This window comes from Vombatus ursinus, unplaced genomic scaffold, assembly GCF_900497805.2.
Source record: "Vombatus ursinus unplaced genomic scaffold, bare-nosed wombat genome assembly UNPS02014812.1, whole genome shotgun sequence".
In the NCBI taxonomy this organism is placed as follows: Eukaryota; Metazoa; Chordata; class Mammalia; order Diprotodontia; family Vombatidae; genus Vombatus; species Vombatus ursinus.
The window spans coordinates 105448622-105457874 of NW_020954590.1; the positions used below are offsets into that span (position 1 = coordinate 105448622).

At 36.4% G+C, this 9253-nt stretch overlaps 1 long non-coding RNA gene across 1 annotated transcript; it reads left to right on the forward strand.

The window, feature by feature from the left end:
• Positions 1-274: 274 nt before the first annotated feature.
• LOC114053755 lies at positions 275-6692 on the forward strand. Its single transcript, XR_003570418.1, has 3 exons — positions 275-583; positions 944-1102; positions 6231-6692. It is a non-coding gene; the product is annotated as an uncharacterized LOC114053755 (long non-coding RNA).
• Positions 6693-9253: the final 2561 nt, after the last annotated feature.

Genomic DNA, 9253 nt, shown 5'->3' on the forward strand with positions numbered 1-9253 from the left:
TTTCATTCACTCCACTCAGTCAATCAATCAGTCCTTTCTGGAAAGGAATTAAAGCAATCAAGGCCTTCTACTGAAAGTCCTGGGCAGCTTCAGTTAGAAGGCCACGTCAATCTGAATTTAGTCAAGCCCAGGTGCATTATAGCCCCCACGCCTAGCCTGCCTTAAGAGAGAAGAGCCTTATTTTCATACTATGTAAACCACAGAAACCAGCAGAACAGCATGCCAGTAATAGCGTGCTGGGGTTAATTACTAACTCAGAAGGGAGAGTGCCAGCCACTGAATCATCAACACACCTCTTGTAACACCTGGGGTTTTCTCTGGAAGTTTTCCATTCCAAGTGTTGACAAAACCTGACCCTGGTTAATCTGGAGGATTGGATGGGATGGGAGTCAAGTATGGCTGTGGGCCAGAGGGAATGAACTCCATGGTAATCATCAGTTTTACTCTGCTCTACATATGGCAAGAAGAGTTCTCTTAGTTTCCCCTTAAGGCTGATTGAAAAGCTTCCAAACAAAAAGACTGCTGCTATAATATTAGAGTTCATGCAGTATGGTGCATTGAATCTCGGGATCTAAAATATCAGGTAATGTACAGTCACCCAGCCCTGGTCAGGATTCATGATGCTGATTGCATTCACTCTTGGTGTGGGAAGGGAGTGTTGGCTGAGGAATTGGCAGGGAGGGTTCAAAAACTCTACAAAAAGCCAAGGTCAAGAAGCTGGGAGCTGACTCAGGGGGCCAATAGGGTCAAAGTGGTATCTGAGGTAGAAATAGGATCAAACTCCAGTATGAGATGTTAAGGAGAAGTGAAGTCAGAATGAGGTTCTGGCTGTAGTAAATAAGTAGCAGCCAAGTTAACAGAACTTTGAACTAGATGATATGTTACTTTTAAATTCTCAATAGAATACATGCATATGCATTTATTTATGTTTGCTTGAGTCCAGTTTCCTCTGAAGTCTCCAGCTGGAGAGCTTTTTCCTCTATAACCATCATTGGTCTCCAATCCAAAGGTCAAGTCCACAAGGCATTGGGCAGATAACTTCATTGTGTAGCTGGGCTGAAAGACCAAGGTTCAACAATGACCATGGAGCAAAGGATAAATGGTATGTTATTAATTAAAATTAAAACTTAGAATTGCTATAGAACTCCTCAGGCTAGACATCTGCTGGAATTCTCAATTGTCCAAGAGAATGACTAGCAAGAAAGACAAAGTCCAAGCATTTTGTTTCCAGTAAGTACAGAAAATATGTATACTTTTTCAGTGACCTTCATTGAGAGTGTGACATGTGTATTCCTACAATAGTTGAGACTTTGATTCTATGCTCAAAATGCAGATGATCTCCCTCTTAGAAGAAAAAGTAAATGAGCTTAAGGAATGCCTTCCAACTCTCTTGGTTATCAGGATGAATGAACTGTTCCTTTTTAAAGTAGAAAGAAGACATTTTTATTTTTTTTGTAATTATACTTTATTTTAACATTAATTTAAAAAAATTTTGAGTTCTCAGTTCTCTCCCTCACCCATTGAGAAGGCAAGCAATATGATATCAATTATACATGAGGAGTCATGCAAAACATATTTCCATATTAACCACATTGCAAAAAAAGAATGAAAGAAAGAAAAAGAAAATTTAAGTGAAAAAACCATGCTTCGATCTGTACTCAGAATTCATCAGTTCTCTCTTTGTAGATAGCTTTTTTCTTCGTGAGTCTTTTGGAATTGCCTTGATCAGAGAAACTAAATCTTTCACAGTTGATCATCATTCCACTATTGCTGCTACTGTGTACAATGTTCTCTTGGTTTTGCTCATTTTACTTTGTATCAGTTCATATATGTCTTATCAGGTTTATTGAAACCATCATGCTCATAATTTCTTTTCTTCTTTTTTTTTTTGAGGCAATGGGGTGAAGTGACTTGCCCAGGGTCATACAGCTAGTAAGTGTCAAGTGTCTGAGGCCAGATTTGAACTCAGTCTTCCTGAATCCAGGGCCAGTGGTGTATCCACTGCGCCATCTAGCTGCTCCATGCTCATTATGTCTTTTTCTTTTTTAAGTGAGGCAATTGGGGTTAAGTGCCCAGAGTCACACACTAGTGAGTGTTATGTGTCTGAGGTAGGATTTGAACTCAGGTCTTCCTGACCCCAAGTCTTGTGCTCTATCCACTATGACACCTAGTTGCCCCTCATTATTTCTTATAGTACAATAATATTCCATCACAATCACATATCACAACTTGTTCAGCCATTCACCAATTGATCAGCATCCCCTCAATTTCCAATTCTTTGCCACCACTAAAAGAGATACTATAAATTTTTTTTTTATCACATAGGTTCATTTGATTTTTTAAAAATCTTATCTCTTTGGGGTACAGATCTAGTAGTGGTATTACTGGGTCAAAGAGTATGCACAGTTTTATAGTCCTTTAGGCATAGTTCTAAATTGTTCTCCAGAACGGTTGGAAAAGTTCACAACTCCACCAATGCATTAGCGAACGTAGTTTCACACATCTACTCCAGCATTTGTCATCTTCCATTTCTGTCATGTTAGCCAATTTGATAGGTGTGAGATGGTATCTCAGAGTTGTTTTAATATGCATTTCTCTAATTGATGGTGATTTAGATAATCTTTTCATACAACTCTTGATAGCTTTGATTTCTTCTTCTGAAAACTGTATGTTCATGTCCTTTGACTATTTATCAACTGAGGAATGGATCTTATTTTTATAAATTTGGATTGGTTTCCTAAGTATTTGAGAAATGAGGCCTTTATCAGAAAAACTTGCTTTAATTCCCCTCCCCCTCCAGTTTCCTGTTTTCCTTCTATTTTTGGTTGCATTGGTTTTGTTTGTGCAAAACTTTTTTAATTTCACGAAATAAAAATTATCCATTTTACTTCCTGTGATCTTCTCTATCTCTTGTTTGGTCATCAACTCTTCGCTTATCCATGGACCTAACAAGTGTGTTTTTCCACGCTGCCCTCTTTTGCTTATGATATTACCCTTTACGTCTAAATCATGTACCCATTTTTACCTTATCTTGGTACACAATGTGAGATGATGGTCTATGCCTAGTTTCTGCTAGACTGCTTTCCAGTTTTCCCAGCAATTTTTGTCAAACAGTAAGTTCTAAAAGCTTAGATCTTTGGGTTTTCAGACACTAGATTACTATGGTCATTTACTACCATGTATTGTATATCTAATTTATTTCACTGATCCACCACTCTACTTCTTAGCCAGTACCAGATTGTTTTGGTGATTATTGCTTTGTAATTTAGTTTGAAATCTGGTATTGCTATGGTCAACTTCCTTCACATTTTTTCATTTATTCCCTGGATATTCTTGACCTTTTGTTTCTCCAGATGAATTTTATTTTTTCTAGCTCTATAAAATAATTCTTTGTAGTTTGACTGAATAAGTAAATTAATTTAGGTGTAATTGTCATTTTTATTATATTGGCTTGGCCTACCCAGGAGCAATTGATATTTTTCCAATTGTTTCTAGTTGTCTTTATTTTGTATGAAATATGTTTTGTAATTGTGTTCATACAGTTCCTAGGTTTGTCTTTGAAGGTAGACTCCCAAGTATTTTATGTTGTCTGCAATTATTTTAAATGAAATTTCTTGGAAAAGGGGATTTCAAAGAAGGAAAAAGACCTGAAGAAGCAGATAGATCTTAGTGTGTGTCAGGAGTTTTAAGGATAGAAGTATGTCATGAAGAGAAGAAAGGGGAAAAACCCCTGCTGAGTTCTTGGAGCTAAGAAACAAATATGCTAAGTCTTTTCACAATGAGAAGGGAGTTGTATGTTAATAATTAGAACCAGACACTTGTCCTTTATGTAATGACATACTAAACCCACAGATCCTTCAGATAAGAGATCATCCCACAGAGACCAGGGGAAGAAAGAATAAAGTAGCTATGTGTCAACATGAAAATAGAGAGGTCTGCTGTCATCCTGTGGAAGGTATTTAAGCCATTACAGAAAACCTCCCAAGACTTGTCAATCTGGACATCTACTACTCATTTCTGGTGATAAATGTAGGCACAAATGATACTTCAAAAGGAATCTAGAAGTCATTGCTAAAGATTATAAAATTTTAGACAAGAATCTGAAGGCTACAGGGACACAGGTAGTATCTTCAACCCTGTTGCCAATTGTAAGTAATGGATTCAGAAGAGAGAGGCAGATTTGGGAAATGAATATTTGGTTAATAAAAAGTTGTCAGAAAGTGGCATTTAGATTTTTGGACTTCAGCTTAAAATATAGGAATGACAGGTTCTGGGATGGAGAATAGATAATAAGAGCTGGTAAAAACAATTTTTTCTCTTTTGTTGTTGAGTTGTTTTCAGTCGTATCCAACTCTTTGTGACCTCATTTGAGGTTTTCTTGGTAAAGAAACTGGAGTGATTTGCCATTTTCTCCTCTAGTTCATTTTACATATGAGTAACTAAGGCAAACAGGGTTAAATGACTTGCCCAGGGTCACACATCTAGTAAATGTCTGAGGCCAGATTTGAACTCAGGATAATGAGTCTTCCTGACTTCAAGTCCAATGCTCAAGTCCACTGTGCCATCTAGTTGTCCCCATTTTTCTCCTAGGGTCTCACAAATCTAATCAAAAGAGCTTTACATTTAAAAGGAATGGAGAAGGAAAAAAAACTGTGTATGTATGTCCACAAAGTTAGATACCTTAGAAAGTTATTATTATGTTGGGGGAATATCAACAATGATATCCAGAAGGTCATAGGAGACAGAAGTGAAAAAAGAAGTCAGTAATACAATCTATGGCTTTGGCTTCTCCATTTAAAAATGGACTATGTATAGCCAATAAGCAAGATAAAATGGAAATCCAAAGGCAAGGAGATAAATTTGTCTCTTAGAGATTGCTGAGACTTAGTGAAATGAACTCCATAATTGAGATGTGGATCTAGAAGGTGTACTTTATTAGGTGGAACAGGATAAATAAAATAAAAAAGGAATATCATTGTATATTGAGAAGGCATATTTATGTAAAGATATTTGGGAATCAGAGGTAGAACCATGGTGGAATAGATTTGGGTGAAGATCAATGGAAGAAGATAAATAAGTGATATTGTCATTGGTATATACTACACCTAGATAGAGATAGGGAATAGATGTGGAGTTGAGGAATCACATCACAGGAATGGCACAGAATCATAATATAATACTGTGGGGGAGGGTTGGGACTTAAATGATGTGCTTGACTGTTATCTCCCTGCCAAAAGCTGAGAAACTTAATACTCTCTTGATTTGCCCTAATGATAATTCTTCAAAAGGTAGGGGACTAAATAAAAGGCAAATTCTATTGTGAATCTAATTGTTATCAACAGGGAGAAACTGGTTGCTGGGGTGAAACTGATGGGAAACTTGGGAGTAAGTGAACATGACTTCTTAGAATTTTTGATAAAGGTGAGAAAACCCAGGCATAGTCTGGCATATACCCTAGATTTTTGGAAAGTCAACCAGTTTCAAAGGTCTCAGATCAAAGGAACAGCCAATTAATAAACATTTATTAAGTGCCTAGTCTATGCCAGGCACTGTGCTAAGCACTGAGGATACAAAAAGAGGCAAAATACAGACCCTTCCCTAGAAGAACTCATAGTTAAATAGGAGAAAAAAACAAGTAAATAAGTGCGTAAATGTGCAATAAATATTCACAAATGTGACAACAAATACGTATGAGCAAGCTATACATAGGAAAAATCAAAATAAGGCATTGGAATTAAGAGGGATTGGGAGAGGTTTTCTATAGAAAATGAAATTTTAGTTAGGACTTAAAGGAAGCCAGGGAAGTCAGTAGGTAGAGATGCGGAGGGGAGAGCATTCTAGGCATGGGGTACAGCTAGAGAAAATGCCAGAAGGAACAATAAGTAAGATCCCATTGAGTGAAATTCCATGGGGCATGTAAACCTAGAAGAGATAGAAAGCTCTCAAGAATGAAATTCCGAAGATACTAAGAAAATTGATTCCAAAGTGAAAGAAAAGGGAAGTTATATAAGGAGACTGAGGTGGATGCCCAGAAAACTTGTCAATCAGCTTAGATTTTTAAAAGAGATTCTAAAAAAAGATAGGAGCAAGACAGATAGTGTCAGGGTGAATGTCAAAGTGTAGAAATGATTCTGTAAAAATACAGTTGGGAGTTTTAGAGGTCGGAGTGAAATAAGCCTGGCAAGGAAAAGCTGAAGATCGCAAAAATTAATTTCTTTTATCTATTCAAGGAAGAGAAGAGGATCAAAGGAGGGATAGCATGGCTCCTTGGGGTGGACAGGTTGAGGAAAACTGACAACAGAATGGAGATAGAACTGCTCAACATTTCTCTTCTTCCTCTTTTCGGCCAAAGAGAACGATCTCTGTACGGGAAAGTGCAGAACAAAAGTTACTAATCAGGAGTTGAAACCCCAGAGAAATAGGAGAAAATATGACCCATCCTAGAAAATGAAAAGAACTGGAAGATATGCTTTCTGAAACCTTATCAGTGGCACATAATAACTCCTCTGTTCTCCATGGTCCCTAAAGGAGAGTTACTGCAGAATAAGAAAAAGGCAAATGTCCCAATGCCTCCCCCTACCCTCCTTCATCTGACATTGGCAGGTGCAGAGCTGATCATCCTTGCTACATCCTTAGTCTGATCCACATTCTAACCCCAAAGTATCTCAATGTAATGGCATGGATGGCTGAATAGCATAAGAAAATGTAGCAATCTGAAAAAATGAATTTGCCATAAAAGATGTAAATGCTGCTTTCTAGTTTGTTAAATTTTTTTTAACTGTGATTATCTCTAATGCTCAGGTCAATTATACTAATGGGAACCCAAAACTTAATATGATTTAGGAAAAGAATAAAGGAAAATGTGTAGTGGTGTATATTATCATCAGAAGAACATTGACATGTTCTGTAGACTAGCCTTATTATTTCTTCATTTGAGCACTATAGACTGATTTAATGCTAGCTTCCAGTACAGCCGTGTGGGGTAATCACGTCCGTGTGGGTAACATCAATTTTATATAATACATACCTACATATATACATATATACATATAAATGTGTGTACATTTACATAGATATAGATATCTATAGATGGCCTTTGAAATCTCTTCTAGCTCTAAATCTATGATCCTATGAAATTGGAAACCATTTTTTCAAATGTAGTAGGTTTTGTAAGCTTTCTCTCTCTGTCTGTCTCTCTCTGTCTCTGTCTCTCTGACTCTCTCTCTGACTCTCTCTCTTTGTTCTGATTCCATAGGATCTTAGATTTAGAGCTAGAAAAAATTTCAAAGGACATCTAATCCAACCTCATTTTATTGGTGAGGCAGCTGAGACTCAGGGAGGTTAAGTGACTTGTTCAGAGTCACATAAGTTTGATTCTAGAGCCAGTGATCTTTTTTATTCTTCCTCTTCCTTTTAGTTCTTTCTATTCTGTGCCTCCAATTTCACAAAATGGAAGGTTGGATCACAGTTTGAACAATGGATTTGAACAATCCTTAGAGAAAGTAGCTTTAAAAATTGTGAAATAATCAACATTTATGGAGTACCTACTGAATTCAGAAAATCTTTTATTAAGCATTGTGGGAAAGAGCCAATTATATAGAAAACCTGCCCTAAAGAAACCTACAATTTAAGTGGAAAAGCAAAAAGCAATCCAGGGATAAGGAGATGTACTCTGCAATGGTGAAACCACTTCTGGAGTATTGTGTTCAGTTCTCAGTCAACTCATAAAATGAATTTACTAGCTAGAGGTTGTCCAGCAGAAGGCAAACAGAGCAGTAAATGGTTTCAAGTTCATGCCATGTAAGGATCATTTGAAAAAACTGGGGCTATTTGGTCTGGAGATGAAAATCCGGTGTGGGGGTTGGGGAGAGGGGATCATGGCTATCTTTTTTGAAGGGCTGTCATGTGGATAGGAATTAGATTTATTTTGCTTAGCTTCAAAGGATAGAACTAGAAGCAATGGAAGGAAATTGCTGAGGGGCAAACTTAGACTTCATGTCAGGAAAATTATGACCCTGACAGACATCAACAGCAAGAACATTTCCTTATACAAAGAACTGAAAAAGATTGTATATGAAACCATGAGGCATTTTCTTAAAAAAACACCCCTATATATTAATTTTAATATGGCAGCACCAATACTACCCTGTTTAACTGTTTCTTTTTCTGAACTCTCTTCTACTCTCCTCTGTGTATTTAAAATAATTAATTCATATTCTTTTCCTTCTAATTCAGTTCCTCTGAAGCCATCTTCCCAACCATAAGCACAGTTCTCTGCCTCCTAAATGAAGTGAGTCTGCTTTGCTCTCCAAGGTGGATTTCTCAGCTGTGAGGCATAAGGCCTGAGGGCAAAGTAGTTAGTGGTATGATGGCTGGGTTAGAGCCAAAGGTATCATGTGTTTAACAGGAAACCAGAGATATGATTGCAATCTTATAGAGAAATGAAAGATTTCTGAGTGTTTAGGAAAAGGGAAAAAATTAAGAATGATGGGTGTTAGTAGTGATTTTAATTTAGAGATTAAAAATCACATCTGACTACTCTTTTTAAATCTGGATTGTGCTTCTACCTAAGAGAAAATATGATTTGAAAACTTGTCTGCTAATAAACATTATTTCAATTTGTCTCCTAGTTCTCTTATGTGTTTTGGTAGAATCTTCTCTTTGATGAATCAAGATGTCAGATATTTATTTTTTTTCTTTCTTGGATTTATTAAGTTATTTTATTCCCTGTCTTGCATTATACACAACTTTAAGTCATTTAATAGTCAAATACTTTATATTCTAGATGTTCTATAATGTTTATCAGATTATTTCCTTGAAGTCGAGAAATGTTTAATATTCAACACGTCTGATTTTTCTTTGCATTCCCTTATGTAAAGATATTTAATAATATATATTATATTAAATGGATTTCTATTACCTAAAATGGCTTACACTTATGTTATACTCTCTTTGAACTTCTTGGAAACATAATCACTTTTGAATCACAGATGTATTTCTTTTCCAATATCTTAAATCTGAAAATTCCATCTGAAAATTTCTATCCCCAATCACCCTTTCATTCCTTTTTGATATTTTGTCATATACCGACTGTATAATTCATTATCTGTGACTTGTCACATCTGATTACTTCAAATAGCATTTTCCCTTTCCTTCACCAATTGGAAATGTCTATTTTCTTCCTGAAGCCAAATCCCCCCTCCAGGGAAAGAGGGAAAAAAAGAAGAGAATTGCAAAATGAAAAGATGGTTTC